Below are 15247 nucleotides of genomic sequence, written 5' to 3'. Positions count from 1 at the left end.
TGGCTTTTGGACTCTTGGACTTAGACCAGTGGTGTGCCAGGGGCTCTTGGGCCTTTGGCCACAGACTGAAGCCTGCACTGTCGGCTTCCTTACTTTTGAGGTTTTGGGACTCTGAGCGACTGAGCTACTATTTTTTTTTTTTTTGAGACGGAGTCTCACTCTGTTGCCCAGGCTGGAGTGCAGTGGCGCGATGTTGGCTCACTGCAAGCCCCACCTCGCAGGTTCACACCATTCTCCTGCCTCAGCCTTCCAAGTAGCTGGGACTACAGGCGCCCGCCACCACGCCCGGCTAATTTTTTTGTATTTTTAGTAGAGATGGGGTTTCACCGTGTTAGCCAGGATGATCTGGATCTCCTGACCTCGTGATCCACCCGCCTCGGCCTCCCAAAGTGCTGGGATTAACAGGTGTGAGCCACCGCGCCTGGCCTTCTTTTTTTTTTTGAGACTGAGTTTCACTCCTGTTGCACAGGCTGGAGTGTAATGGCGCTATCTCGGCTCACTGCAACCTCTGCCCCGGGTTCAAGCAATTGTCCTGCCTCAGCCTCCTGAGTAGCTGGGATTACAGGCGCATGCCACCATGCCCTGCTAATTTTTGTTTATTTTAGTAGAGACAGTGTTTCATCATATTGGTCAGGTTGGTCTCAAAATCCTGACCTCAGGTGATCCGCCCGCCTTGGCCTCCAAAAGTGTTGGGATTATAGGCATGGCATGAGCCACTGCATCCAGCCCACTATTGGCTTCCTTGCTCCTCAACTTGTAGATGGTCTATCAAGGGACTTCACTTTGTGACCATGTGAGTCAATTCTCCTTAATAAACTCCCTTTGGCTAGGTGAGGTGGCTCACACTTATAATCCCAGCACTTTGGGAGGCCAAGGCAGGCAGATCACAACGTCAGGAGTTAGAGACTAGCCTGGCCACCATGGTGAAACCTTGTCTTTACTAAAAAAAATACAAAACTTAGCCAGGTGTGGTGGCGTGTGCCTGTAATCCCAGTTACTCAGGGGCTGAGGTAGGAGAATTGCTTGAACTTGGGAGGTAGAGGTTGCAGTGAGCCTATGTTGCTCCACTGCACTCCAGCCTGGGCAACAGAGAAAGACTCTAGCTCAAAAAATAAAAAAAATAAAATAAAATAAAATAAAATAAAATAAAATAAAATAAAAATAAACTCCCTTTCATACATACATATGTTCTATTAGTTCTGTCCCTCTAGAGAACCCTAATACAGATTTTGGTATCATGTTGGCTAGGCTGGTCTTGAACTCCTGATCTCAAGTGATTCACCCGCCTTGGCCTCCCAAAGTGCTGGGATTACAGGCATGAGCCACCACACCCGGGCTGTGTTGATTTATTTTATTTTATTTTATTTTACTTTATTTTATTTTTATGTGACGGAGTATCATTGGAGTGCAGTGGCACGATCTAAGTTCACTGCAACCTCCAGCTCCTGGGATCAAGCAATTCTTCTGCCTCAGCCTCCTGAGTAGCTGGGATTACAGGCACTTGCCACCATGCCTGGCTAATTTTTGTATTTTTAGCAGAGATAGGGGTTTCACCATGTTAGCCAGGCTAGTCTCAAACTCATGACCTCAAGTGATCCACTTGCCTCAGCCTCCCAAAGTGCTGGGATTACAGGTGTGAGCCACAGTGTGTGACCCACACCTAGCTAATTTTATAAATTATTTGTAGAGATATCTTTAGGTCTTGAACTCCTGGCATCAAGGGATCCTCTCACCTTGGCTTCCCAAAGTGCTGGGATTACAGATGTGATCCATAGCACTGGTCTTTATTATTACTATTATTTTGAATCATTGGCAGCCTCTTGGGCCAGAGTAGGCTCAGAGAGACTCCCGATATATATATTTTTAATTAATACCTATCCTAATGGGTGTGAAGTACTATCTCATTATGGTTTTGATTTGCATTTTCCTAATGATTAGTGATGCTGAGCATCATTTCATGTGCTTATTGGCCATCTTTGGAGAAATGTCTATGCAAGTCCTTTTGCCCATTATTGAATTGGGCTGGGTTTGTGTTGTTGCTGTTGAGTTATGAGTTCCTCACGTATTATGGGTAATAATCTCTTATCAGATATGTTTTTTTTTTTTTTTTTTTTTTTTTTTTTTTTTTTTGAGACGGAGTCTCGCTCTGTCGCCCAGGCTGGAGTGCTGTGGCCGGATCTCAGCTCACTGCAAGCTCTGCCTCCTGGTTCCCGCCATTCTCCTGCCTCAGCCTCCCGAGTAGCTGGGACTACAGGCGCCCGCCACCTCGCCCGGCTAGTTTTTTTTTGTATTTTTTAGTAGAGACGGGCTTTCACCGTGTTAGCCAGGATGGTCTTGATCTCCTGACCTTGTGATCCGCCCGTCTCGGCCTCCCAAAGTGCTGGGATTACAGGCTTGAGCCACCGCGCCCGGCCCAGATATGTTATTTACAAACATGTTCTCTGATGTGAGTTGTCTTTCCACTCTGTTGATAGTGTCCTTTGATGTACAAGGGTTTTTTTGTTTGTTTGTTTTCTGAGATGGAGTTTCGCTCTTGTCCAGGCTGGAGTGCAATGATACTATCTTGGCTCACCACAACCTCTGCCTCCTAGATTCAAGCGATTCTCCTGCCTCAGCCTCCCAAGTAGCTGGGATTACAGGCATCCACCACCACGCCCGGCTAATTTTTTTTTTGTATTTTTAGTAGAGACAGGGTTTCACCATATTGGCCAGGTTGGTCTTGAACTCCTGCCCACCTCGGCCTCCCAAAGTGCTGGGATTACTTGTGTGAGCCACCACAACTGGCTTTTTTTTTTTTTTCTTTGAGACAGAGTCTCACTCTGTTGCCCAGGTTGGAGTGTAGTAGCACGATCTTGGTTTACTGCAACTCCGCCTCCCGGGTGCAAGCAATTCTCCTGCCTCAGCCTCCCAAGTAGCTGGGATTACAGGTGTCTGCCACCACGCCTGGCTAATTTTTGTATTTTCAGTAGAGACGGGGTTTCACCATGTTGGCCAGGATGGTTTCAATCTCTTGACCTTGTGATCTGTCCACCTTGGCCTCCCAAAATCCTAGGAATACAGGCATGAGCTGCTGTTCCAGCCTTCTTCTTTTTTAAGATGGAGTTTCCCTGTTGTCACCCAGGCTGGAGCGCAATGGCAGGATCTCAGCTCACTGCAACCTCTGCCTCCCGGGTTCAAGCGTTCTCCTCTCTCAGCCCCCAGAGTAGCTGGGATTACAGGCACCCGCCACCATGCCCCGCTAATTTTTGTAATGTTAGTAGCAATGGGGTTTCACCATGTTGGGTAGGCTGGTCTCCAACTCCTGACCTCAGCTGATCTGCCCACCTCAGTCTCCCAAAGTGCTGGGATTACAGGCGTGAGCCACCGCACCCAGCTGGGTTTTTCATTTTAATTTTAAAATTAATGTTAACATTTTAAAATTTGATGAAGACCAATTTATTTTTTGTTGCTTGTGCACCATTGTGTTATATCCAAGAAATCATTGACAAAGTCGATGTCATTTCCCCCTGTGTTTTCTCTAAGGGTTTTATAGTTTAAGGTCTTAATTTAGGTCTTTGATCCATTTTGAATTAATTTTCTTTTCTTTTCTTTTCTTTTTTTTTTTTTTTTTTTTTTTTTTTTCCTTTTTGAGACGGAGTTTCAGTCTTGTTGCCCAGACTGGAGTGCAATGGTGCAGTCTCAGTTCACTGCAACCTCCGCCTCCTCGGTTCAAGCAATTCTCCTGTCTCAGCCTCCCTCCTAACTCGGATTACAGGCATGCTCCATCACGCCCGGCTAATTTTGTATTTTTAGTTAGAGACGGGGTTTCTCCAAGTTGGTCAGGCTGGTCTTGAAATCCCGACCTCAGGTGATCAGTCCACCTCGGCCTCTCGGAGTGCTGGGATTACAGGCGTGAGCCACTGCGCCTGCCCTTGAATTAATCTTTTGTATATGGTATAAGGTATAGAAAAAGTTTGCTGAGGCCTGGTGAAGGTAATTTCAATTTCCTCTGCGCAGGCCGGGCGCGATGGCCACGCCTGTAATCCTAGTACTTTGGGAGGCCGAAGTGGTCGGATCACCAGATCAGGAGATCGAGACCATCCTGGCCAACATGGCGAACCCGTCTGTACTAAAAATACAAAAATTGGCTGGGCATGATGGCGCACGCCTGTAGTTCCAGCTACTCGGGAGGCTGAGGCAGGTCTCCTGAAGTCAGGGACTAGGTCTATTCTATTAGCTGCTATATTGTAACACAGTCGCTAAATAATTTTGTTACGCGTGCCACCACGCACTTATAATTTTTAAATTATCTCGTTTGTGGGGGATTCCAGCTGTGTTGCTCAGACTAGTCTCCCACACGAGAACACGCGGGGTTAACCCATCTCCACCGCCCAAGTACTAGGATACAGGTCTAGCACTATCTTGCTACTTATGTGTTATATTTGTTAAATACCCTGCTAATTTAGTCACCTGCGGTTTACGCAGATAGCTACGCAACTTCAAACAAAAAGGATCAGCCTAAATCTTACATCCACTTACAAAACTAACACCTACACCTACCTCGTCAGAAAAGTTCATCTGATTTGAAACAGAAAAAGAAGGGCGCCGGGACCAACGATCACCAGCTGCCCGAATATCAAAAAATTATGCTTCCGAAATCTCTTGATGTCGATTCCGCACGAAGAGCAATCGAGTTGCCCTACGTGTGCCACTCACGACAGAAGCCCTTTTTGCTTTATTCGCTACCAAAGCAGGGTGGCAGTGTTAGCAAATCCATTTTATGGTAAAGGTGAACACTAAATCCAAGCAACTCTTTATTTCAGTTTCCTGAAGTTGGAGAGCGAATTCCATTTCTTCTGAACTGAAAGGAAGACTTCATAAGGAGAATCTAGAATTTGTCCTTTCGATTTTTACTTAGAAGAAAATGACGTGAGTCGATATGCAAATATAAGCAGGGCTTGCTGGGAAGGTGCTGACGGGCGCCGAAGGAGTGGCTGGGAAGAGCGGCTGAGCAAGCGAGGGAGTAATCACTCCTTCCGTTTGCAGTAAGTGCTGGATCTCTCTCGTCAACTGCTCACGACATAAGGCGTCTCATGGCCTTGGAATACAGGCTCTCAGCGGCTGTAGGTACCTAACTAGGGAAGACAAGAATCACAACCTATCCTAATTGAAAATGTGTAACTTGTGCCACCCCTAGCCACCACCCTGGAGCAGCCCAGGCAGGCGTGCAGTGGAAGCACAAGGTCATTGTAAGGGAAAACACCATCCTGACAACCACGCATAAGCTGATTGTCATATTGTGGCATGCTATATGCTGCACTTCGTAGGAGTGTTATTCGAAATTTTTTTCAAAATCAAGTGAAAAGAGTTGTAGAATAAGGTACAGCATAGCATTAATGTTAAAAATAAGATCCTGTACCTCAGATGACTGAAGTAGATCTTTATCAACACAATTTTTTTTTTTGAGACAGAGTCTCGCTCTTTCGCCCAGGCTGGAGTGCAGTGGCGGGATCTCGGCTCACCGCAAGCTCCGCCTCCCGGGTTCACGCCATTCTCCTGCCTCAGCCTCCCGAGTAGCTGGGACTACAAGCACCCGCCACCGTGCCCGGCTAATTTTTTGTATTTTTAGTAGAGGCGGGGTTTCACCGTGTTAGCCAGAATGGTCTCGATCTCCTGACCTTGTGATCCGCCCGCTTCTGCCTCCGAAAGTGCTGGGATTATAGGCGTGAGCCACTGTGCCCGACCTGTTCCCTTTTTTTTTTTTTTTTTTTGTTTAAGGATAATGATGGATGGGTGCTGTGGGTCATGCCTGTAATCCCAACACTTTGAGAGCTCAGGAGTTTGAGACCACTCTGGGCAACATATAGCGATCTCGTCTCTACCCCAAAAAATAAAAAATTAACCGAGCATCGTGGCATGGGCCTGTGGTCCCAGCTACCCCAGAGGCTGGGGCAGAAGGATTGCTTGAGCCAGGGAAGTCAAGGCTACAGTGAGCCATAATCATGCCACTGCACGCCAGCCTAGGTGACAGATGAAGACCTTGTCTCAAAAAAATAAAACCAATATGTGACAATTGTAAAGAAATTGAAACAGCACAGAAAAGATATAAAATCTGAAAATGCTTCCTCCAAACTGTTAATAGTTTAGTGTTTATCTTGCCAGACTGCTTTCTATGTATGTATGCATTGTATACATATAAATAAATGTTTTCAGGCCAGGCACGGTGGCCCATGCTTGTAATCCCAGCACGTTGGGAGACTGAGGCAGGTGGATCACCTGAGGTCCGGAGTCTGAGACCAGCCTGGCCAACATGGTGAAACCCTGTCTCTATTAAAAATACAAAAAATTGGCCGGGCGTGGTGGCAGGTGCCTGTAATCCCAGCTACTAGGGAGGCTGAGGCAGGAGAATCGCTTGAACCCAGGAGGCAGAGGTTGCAGTGAGCCGAAACTGTGCCATTGCACTCCAGCTTGGGCAACAAGAGTGAACTCCATCTCAAAAATAATAATTATAAATAGCCGGGCGCGGTGGCTCAAGCCTGTAATCCCAGCACTTTGGGAGGCCGAGACAAGCGGATCACGAGGTCAGGAGATCGAGACCATCCTAGCTAACACGGTGAAACCCCGTCTCTACTAAAAAAAAAAATACAAAAAAACCCCAAAAAACTAGCCGGCGCCTGTAGTTCCAGCCACTCGGGAGGCTGAGGCAGGAGAATGGCGTGAACCCGGGAGGCGGAGCTTGCAGTGAGCTGAGATCCGGCCACTGCACTCCAGCCTGGGCGACAGAGCGAGACTCCGTCTCAAAAAAAAAAAAAAAAAAAAAAAAAAATCACCATAATTTCACTGTTCTTCCAACACCTTCCCATTGCATACTGAATATAATCTCAAGTCCCCATCATAGTCTAGTCTTTTTTTTTTTTTTTTTTTTTTTTTGAGACAGAGTCTCGCTCTGTTGCCCAGGCTGGAGTGCAGTAGCGCAATCTCAGCTCTCTGCAACCTCCGCCTCCTCATTCTCCTGCCTCAGCCTCCCGAGTAGCTGGGACTACAGGCGCCCACCACCTCGCCCGGCTAGTTTTTTGTTTTTTTTTTTTTAGTAGAGACGGGGTTTCACCGTGTTAGCCAGGATGGTCTCGATCTCCTGCCCTCGTGATCCGCCCATCTCGGCCTCCCAAAGTGCTGGGATTACAGGCTTCAGCCACCGCGCCCGGCCTCATAGTCTAGTCTAAAAGGTCCAGACTGTAACAAACCCCCGCCTACCTCTCCAAACTCATTGTCTTTCCCAGTTACCAAAGCTCCAGCCACCTTGGCCATCTTGGTCCTTGAGTAAGTGTTTTTTTTTTTTGTTTTGTTTTGAGACGGAGTCTCGCTCTGTCGCCCAGGCTGGAGTGCGGTGGCACGATCTCGGCTCACTGCAAGCTCCGCCTCCCGGGTTTACGCCATTCTCCTGGCTCAGCCTCCCGAGTAGCTGGGACTACAGGTGCCCGCCACCTTGCCCGGCTAGTTTTTTGTATTTTTTAGTAGAGACGGGGTTTCACCGTGTTAGCCTGGATGGTCTCGATCTCCTGACCTCGTGATCCACCCGTCTCGGCCTCCCAAAGTGCTGGGATTACAGGCTTGAGCCACCGCGCCCGGCCTTGAGTAAGTGTTTTCCTTACTGATGACCATGGCTCAGGCCATCAGACAGCTAGATAAGTCTGGCTTATTCCAGTATTCTCTTCTATCACCTTTTTGTGCAGTTGCTAATGGTCTGTTTCCCATTCTAGGTTGCAGACTTTCTAAGGACAAGGATAGCCACCAGTTATGTACTCAGCACATAGCAAAAGGTTTGTCACACAATGAGACTCAATAAACACTTGTTGAATGAACGTATATACATTCAACCTGGGTCTTAAAAAAGATGTATAGGCGTTCAACAACAAAAAGTGGTATGCCAGACCCTAAAAAGAATGGAGAGCAGTGGCAAAGAAATAAGGCTAGGAATACAGCTTGGAGCCCAATGTTCATGAGGACTTGAATCTGAGAATTTGGATTGGGTGGCAGTGTAGAGGGTGGATTGGGAAGGTGGTAGGATGAGGATTAGGAAGATATAAAGACAGGGCAGGATGCTGCACCAATCTGGGCACCTTTCCTAATTTCTGCTGGCAGATACTGTGGCTCACACTGGCCTGTCACAGCTTTTTTTTTTTTTTGAGATGGAGTCTCGCTCTGTAGCCCAGGCTGGAGTGCAGTGGCCGGATCTCAGCTCACTGCAAGCTCCGCCTCCCGGGTTTATGCCATTCTCCTGCCTCAGCCTCCCGAGTAGCTGGGATTACAGGCGCCCACCACCTCGCCCGGCTAGTTTTTTTATGTATTTTTAGTAGAGACGGGGTTTCACCGTGTTCGCCAGGATGGTCTCAATCTCCTGACCTTGTGATCCGCCCGTCTCGGCCTCCCAAAGTGCTGGGATTACAGGCTTGAGCCACCGCGCCCGGCCCACAGCTCTTTATACATTTTTTGGTGTGTTTGTGGGTTCTTCTCCATTTTACTGTGAACCTTACAGATGCTGGAACTGGGTCTGACTTGCATACCTAACATTCCAGCATACAGTAAAAAATAACAGTTCTCTCTTTTTTTTTTTGAGACAGAGTCTCGCTCTGTCACCCAGGCCGGAGTGCAGTGGCGCGATCTCGGCTCACTGCAACCTCCGCCCCTCCAGGTTTAAGCAGTTCTCTGCTTCAGCCTCCGGAGTAGCGATTACAGACGCGTGCCACCACGCCCGGCTAATTGTTTTGTATTTTTAGTAGAGACGGGGTTTCACCATCTTGGCAAGGCTGGTCTTGAACTCCTGACCTCGTGATCCACCCGCCTCGGCCTCCCAAAGTGCTGGGATCACAGGCGTGAGCCACATAAAAGCAATTCTCACCAAGCATTTGACAGCAAAAAACTGAAAGCATTAGAGAATGCTACAGGACAGGCTTTGGCTTAGTAGTGAGGTCTGAGTTCAAGCTGAGGCTCTGCACTTATTAGCTAGAATTTTGCTTAATCTTTCACAGGTCTCCTCTAACTGATTAAATGGCGTAACGGAGGTTAAGCGGATTAGCACAATTCCTGGCAAACAGTCAGCAGTCAATTGTTATTACTGAATTGCCAGTTCACAGGCACAACCAACCGATCTGTCTCATCTCCCGGTTCCTGTGTTGCCAACTTCCTCGTTGAGGTTCAACAGGATACCTGTGGGGTAATGTGTCCCAGATGATATCCTGGTCCTGACACAATGACAAAGGCACCAACCAAAAATGGCGACCTCAAAGCCATCCGAGGGCGTCAATTACCCGTCATGCTACCGATGGATAAATAAGCAGAGTCGGGAAGAAAAGCTAGTGAAGGATTCTTAACGCCGGGGTGGAATACGCAGAGCTCGCTCATGCTGCCACTCAACTACAAGCAGTTAAAAGCGCAAGCTGCAGGCTACAGCTACACACAGCTCAAGATCGCCACCACGTGTCGGAGGGCAGTCTGCGCCTGCGCAAGCGAGGCGCGCGCCCGCCGGCCGGAAGAGCCGCGCGTTTCCGGGTTGGAGGCGGGGAGCGGTGCCGGAAGTAGTCGGGGAGGGCCGCGCAGTCGGACCGGCTGCTGAGACGAACGCTTCTCTGGGGCAGTCTCCGCATATCATGGGGAGATAGACGCTGCTGCCTGTGAGTCTTGGGCCCTGGCAGTTGAGGAACAAGAGCGGGAGGAGGGAGTCAGGACCCAGATCTACAGTAGGTCAGTGTTCGAAGGACCAGGTTGTGGACGAGACGGGGCTGTGAGGATTCAGGCTCTTGGGAAGGGACTGACAGAGGATCAGGCTCGGAGAAGACGCGGCTGTGGGGACCTGGGCTCCAAGACGGGACTTAGGGAACGGGGACGGATCTGAGTTCTCCGGCATCTGAGGGAAAGTGGTCTGAGAGGAGCAGGATTATGAGGACCCGCACTCCTACGAGGAGAGGGTCGGAAAGGAACGGGGTGTGAAGACACGGGCTCCGGAGAGGTAAAAGTGGAGCGGTGAGGACTTGGGCTTCTAAGAGGCAGAAGCGGGACAGTGAAGACCCGGCCTCCTAAGGATTCAGAAACGGGGCAGCGAAGACTCAGGTTCCTGAGGGGCAGAAGCAGACAGAGAAAACTTGAGTTTGGAAGGGAACAGAAGCGGGCAGTGAAGACTGGGGCTTCTTTGGGGACGGGATCCGGGCTTTGAGACTCCGAGTACCTGAGTCTCAGAACAGGGCGGTGAGGACCCAAGCTCCTAAAAGCCTTGGATCTAAGGGACCATGGATGTGAGATCAGCCTAGAAAGTAAAGGGAAAGGGTTTGGAAAAGATTTAGTGATCCATTTTTTTTTCACAGTATTCCCTGAACCCAGAGAGATAAAGGACGTATTCAGGGGAAGACAACTTCTCCTTCGCACTGCCTGCTTGGCTCTTGGCAGGCTTTTCTTGTGTTAGATACTCAATCTAGGAAGCCCACATGCAAACATCTTCATTTTCTGCTTCATTCTTGGGAATCAGATGTGAAGTTGAAAACAGTTGGAACTCAGTTATATACTTGATAAGTGCTTTAAATCCCATTCCACTCAACCCTGAATGAGCACAGATCTCTGCATCTCAAGTAAAAGAATGTCAGTGATGGAAGAGTCCCAAAAGATCATCTTTTAAAAACTCCTATTTTACATTTAAGGAGGCTAAGGTTCAAAGAGGTTTAGGATTACAGTGAGGCAATGGTTAGATCATAATTTTAATACAGTACCCTTCTGTGCGTAGCAAATGAGATGCTTGGTTAATGTTCCTTAAATGCTTCCAGAATCTTTGCTTTATCTTCAAACTCAGGAGGGAATTTTTTTTTTTTTTTTTTTTTTTTTTTTTTTGAGACAGGTTCTCTCTCTGTTGCCCAGGCTGAAGTGCAGTGGCTCAATCTTGGCACCATGCACGTCAACCTCCTAGGCTCAAGCAATCTTCCCACCTATATATACCTCCTGAGTAGCTGGAACTACAGGCATGTGCCTCCACACCCTGCTAATTTTTAAATTTTTTGTAGAAACAGGATCTCACTATGTTGCCCAGGCTGGTCTCAAACTCCTAGGCTCAAGTGATCCTCCCACCTTGGTCTCCCAGAGTGCTGGGATTGCAGGCATGAGTCACTTCCCCCCGCTTCCAGTTTTCTTTTTTTGAGACAGAGTCACCCAGGCTGGCGTGCAGTGGCACGATCTCAGCTCACTGCAATCTCTGCTTCCCCGGTTCAAACGATTCTCCTGCCTCAGCCTCTCAAGTAGCTGGAATTACAGGTGTGTGCTACAATGCCCAGCTAATTTTTGTATTTTTAGTAGAGACAGGGTTTTACCATGTTGGCCAGGCTGGTTTCGAACTCCTGACCTAAAGTGATCTGCCCACCTCAGCCTCCCGAAGTGCTGGGATTATAGACATGAGCCACCACGCCTGGCCCAGTTTTTATTTCCAGTAAAAACTGGAAATTTTTACAGTTTCTGATACTTTGAGTGTTATTACTGCATTGACATTGATACAGTAAATGTCACTTAATAGTAAGGAAACCTTTATTTTTATTTTTATATTTTTGAGACAAGGTCTTGTTCTGTTGCCCATATTGGAGTGCAGTGGCATCATCATAGCTCACTGCAACCTATATTCTTGAGCTCAAGCACTCCTCCTGCCTCAGCCTCCTGGGTAGCTGGGACTACAGGTATGAGCCACTACACCCAGCTAATTTTTAAGTTTTTTTGTAGAGATGGTGTTTGGCTGTGTTGCCTAGGCTGGTGTTGAATTCTTGTCCTCAAGTGATTCTCCCACCTTGATATCCCAGAATGTTGGGATTATAGGCATGAGCCACTGCACCTGGCTGGAACCTTTAAATAAAGCTCAGTGTTATTTATTTATTTATTTAATAAGCTGTTTGGAAAGCCATAAATAAGTGTGTCCTGCATTTTTAGTGCAAACATTTACTAGGGATGGCTGCTTTTGGATAAGAATGGTGGGGAGACTTGCACCAGTCACTTACTTCAATATTAGTATCTTTTTCTGAAACCTACTCAGACTAACCAGGCACAGTTTAGGTACTTTCGAGTATTCTATGATTTAATTATCACAGCCCCACAAGTTAGATATTGTCAGTCTCGTTGTACAGATAATGAAATAGGTTTAGAGAGGTTAAATACTTTGCCTGAAATCACACAGTACTGAGTGACCCAACCCCAGTTACGCGTGCCTCTAAAACTTTTTTCTTCTCTTCTAAGTGGATTCCTCTGTCTCAGTTTGTCCATCAGCAAAATAGAAGTAATCGTTATACAAAACATATAATTGAATGAAAGCATTCCCTCCTTCTTAAGGCTCCTCTAAATGTCAAGGACTATAACTTATTAGGGTACTTACGTATTGTGGCATTTGAGGAGAGCTAAATTCTGTTTTCACAGAAGCATAGATTATTTAAGATAGAAAAATGGGAACTTTGTAGAGCTTTTAATTGCAATGTAGAAAGACATATTTAATTTTAGATTTAGGAGGCCAAGAAGGACTAATTTGGACTGGGCATAATGGCTCATACCTGTAATCCCAGCACTTTAGGAGGCCAAGGCGGGCGGGTCACCTGAGGTCAGGAGTTCGAGACCAGCCTGGCCAACATGGCAAAACCCCGTCTCTACTAAAAATACAAAGATTAGCTGGGCACGGTGGCGCATCCCTGTGATCCCAGCTACTCTGGAGGCTGGGGTGGGAGAGAATCACTTGAACCCTAGAGGTGGAGGTTCCAGTGAGCCGAGATTGTGTCACTATACTCCAGCCTGGACGACAGAATGAGACTCCGTCTAGAAAGAAAAAAAAAGTAATTTGAAAAACAAGGGCTTAAATTGGATTAATTTTCCAGTTAATTATATCATGAACTAGATGTTTGGGGGAATTGGGCTTAGTTAAAACTACTCTTTTTTCCCCCAGAGTCTGTACTATTTGCAAGCGCCTATTGTATATAAATGATCAAAACTTACTTATACCAACTTTTGAGGGAAAGCATACCCATGCCCATGTCACCACTTCAAAGTACTTGATGGTTTAATTAATGATAATTTATTCCTGAGTTAACATCCTTCCCTATACTTGCAGAATGTACTTTATTTCATTTGTGGCTCTAGCATTGACTTATTATAATAGGACTTCAAAATACCCGATCAGAAAATCATTGCATTATAATCAGAGCCAATAGGAACAAAGCACAAAAGGACATACTACCTTTTTTTTTTTTTTTTTTTTTTTTTTTGTGAGATGCAGTTTCACTCTTTCATTCTTATTGCCCAGACTGGAGAGCAGTGGTGCGATCTTGGCTCACTCCAACCTCTGCCTCCTAGGTTCAAGCAATTCTCATGGGTTTTACCATATTGGCCAGGCTTGTCTCAAACTCTTGACCTCAGATGATCTGCCTGCCTCAGCCTCCCAGAGTGCTGAGATTACAGGCAGGAACCACTGCGCCTGGCCCAGGACATATCACCTTTTTAAAAAAATTGATAGAAATATGGGCTGGGCCTGGTGGCTCATGCCTGTAATCCCAGCACTTTGGGAGGTTGAGGCAGGCAGATCACCTGAGGTCAGGAGTTCAAGACCAGCCTGGCCAATGTGGTGAAGTCCCGTCTCTACTGAAAATACAAAAATTAGCTGGGCATAGTGGCGTGTGCCTGTAGTCCCAGCTACCTGGGAGGCTGAGTCAGGACAGTTGCTGGAACCGGGGAGGCAGAGGCTGCAGTGAGCTGAGATCGCACCACTGTACTCCAGCCTGGGTGACAGAGCGAGACTCTGCCTCCAAAAAAAAAAAATTAGGCTGGGCACGGTGGCTTATGCCTATAATCCCAGCACTTTGGGAGGCCGAGGCAGGCGGATCACCTGAGGTTGGGAGTTCGAGACCAGCCTAACCAACATGGAGAAACCCCATCTTTACTAAAAATACAAAATTAGCCAGGCATGGTGATGCATGCTTGTAATCCCAGCTACTCTGGAGGCTGAGGCACGAGAATCCTTTGAACCTAAGAGGCGAAGGTTGTGGTGAGCTGAGATTGCCCTGTTGCACTCCAGCCTGACTGACAAGAGTGAGACACTGTCTCAAAAAATAAAATAAAACTACAATACAATACAATACAATAATTAGCCAGATGTGGTGGCAGATGCCTGTAATCCCAGCTACTCGGGAGGCTGAAGCAGGAGAATCAGTTGAACCCAGGAGGTGGAGGTTGCAGTGAGCCGAGATCGCACCACTGCACTCCAGACTGAGCGACAGAGTGAGACTCCATCTCCAAAGAAAATAAAATAATTTAAAAAATATAGAAATGGGGTCTCACTACGATTACCCAGGCTGGTCTCAAACTTCTGTCATCAAGTGATCCTCCTGCATTTGCCTCCCGAAGTGCTGGGCTTGTAGGCATGAACCATGACACCTGGCAAAGACATACTACTTTTGATTGGGATTCTTTATGGAAAGCCCCAAAGTATTTTGTAGGCACTATATCAGCAATGTTTACAGGCTGCACTGTGAAACAGGTGTGTTGGAGGCAGACAGACTTTGAAATCTCTATGTATGGACGTAATTTAAGTCAGACAGGGAGGGTGAAGAGGGCAACAACAACAAAAAAAGAAAATCTTTTTTCTGGAGATGGAGTCTCGCTCTGTCGCCCAGGCTAGAGTGCAGTGGGGTGATCTTGGCTCACTGCAGCCTCTGCCTCCCGGGTTCAAGCACTTCTCCTACCTCAGCCTCCCCAGTAGCTGGAATTACAGGCACACACAGCCATAACCAGCTAATTAAAAAGAAAATCTTACACTGAATTTTTTTTTTTTTTTGAGATGGAGGCTTGTTCTGTCATCCAGGCTGGAATGCAGTGGTGTGATCTTAGCTTACTGCAACCTCCACCTCCCAGGTTCAAGCGACTTTAGAATTTGCCTGGTCCGGCCAAAGGTGGAGGTTGCAGTGAACCAAGATCGCGCCACTGTGCTCCAGCCTAGGTGACAGAGCGAGACTCTGTTTCAAAAAAAAAAGGCAAAAAAGAATTTGCCTGGTCCAACTCCTAATTGTGGATGTGGAAACTGACCAAAGATGGCACCCAGCCCTCTTGATTTGGGTTTTCCACAGTACCTCTCATCAGCCTCCTGACCACTTGTTGCTACCATTTGTTTTCAGTCCACCATTATTTTGTTAATCTTTGAAGTCATAAAGAAAACTTATATGGTGCCAGCACATATGGATATGTGTGCTGGGTTAGCAGCAGGATGGGTGAA

At 47.1% G+C, this 15247-nt stretch overlaps 2 protein-coding genes and 1 non-coding gene across 4 annotated transcripts in view; 2 read left to right on the top strand and 1 right to left on the bottom strand.

Moving 5' to 3' along the window:
* Positions 1–15247, top strand: part of LOC126958026 (dnaJ homolog subfamily C member 8) — a 614804-nt gene that overhangs the window by 124954 nt on the left and 474603 nt on the right. The gene's annotated exons all lie outside the window — the stretch shown is intronic.
* Positions 4578–4711, bottom strand: LOC126945408 (U11 spliceosomal RNA). Its single transcript, XR_007722440.1, has one exon. It is a non-coding gene; the product is annotated as a U11 spliceosomal RNA (small nuclear RNA).
* Positions 9533–15247, top strand: part of TAF12 (TATA-box binding protein associated factor 12) — a 37430-nt gene continuing 31715 nt past the window's right edge. The window contains exon 1 of one of the 2 annotated variants that reach the window (XM_050796372.1): positions 9533–9650. The gene's annotated coding sequence lies outside the window, so the exon portion shown is untranslated. Of the gene's footprint in view, positions 9721–15247 lie in introns of both variants that reach the window. The other variant, XM_050796374.1, reaches the window with a different exon arrangement.

Source organism: Macaca thibetana, chromosome 1 (genome assembly GCF_024542745.1).
Source record: "Macaca thibetana thibetana isolate TM-01 chromosome 1, ASM2454274v1, whole genome shotgun sequence".
In the NCBI taxonomy this organism is placed as follows: Eukaryota; Metazoa; Chordata; class Mammalia; order Primates; family Cercopithecidae; genus Macaca; species Macaca thibetana.
The sequence above is the reverse complement of the archived record's forward strand: the minus strand, read 5'-3'. Positions and strand labels throughout refer to the sequence as shown.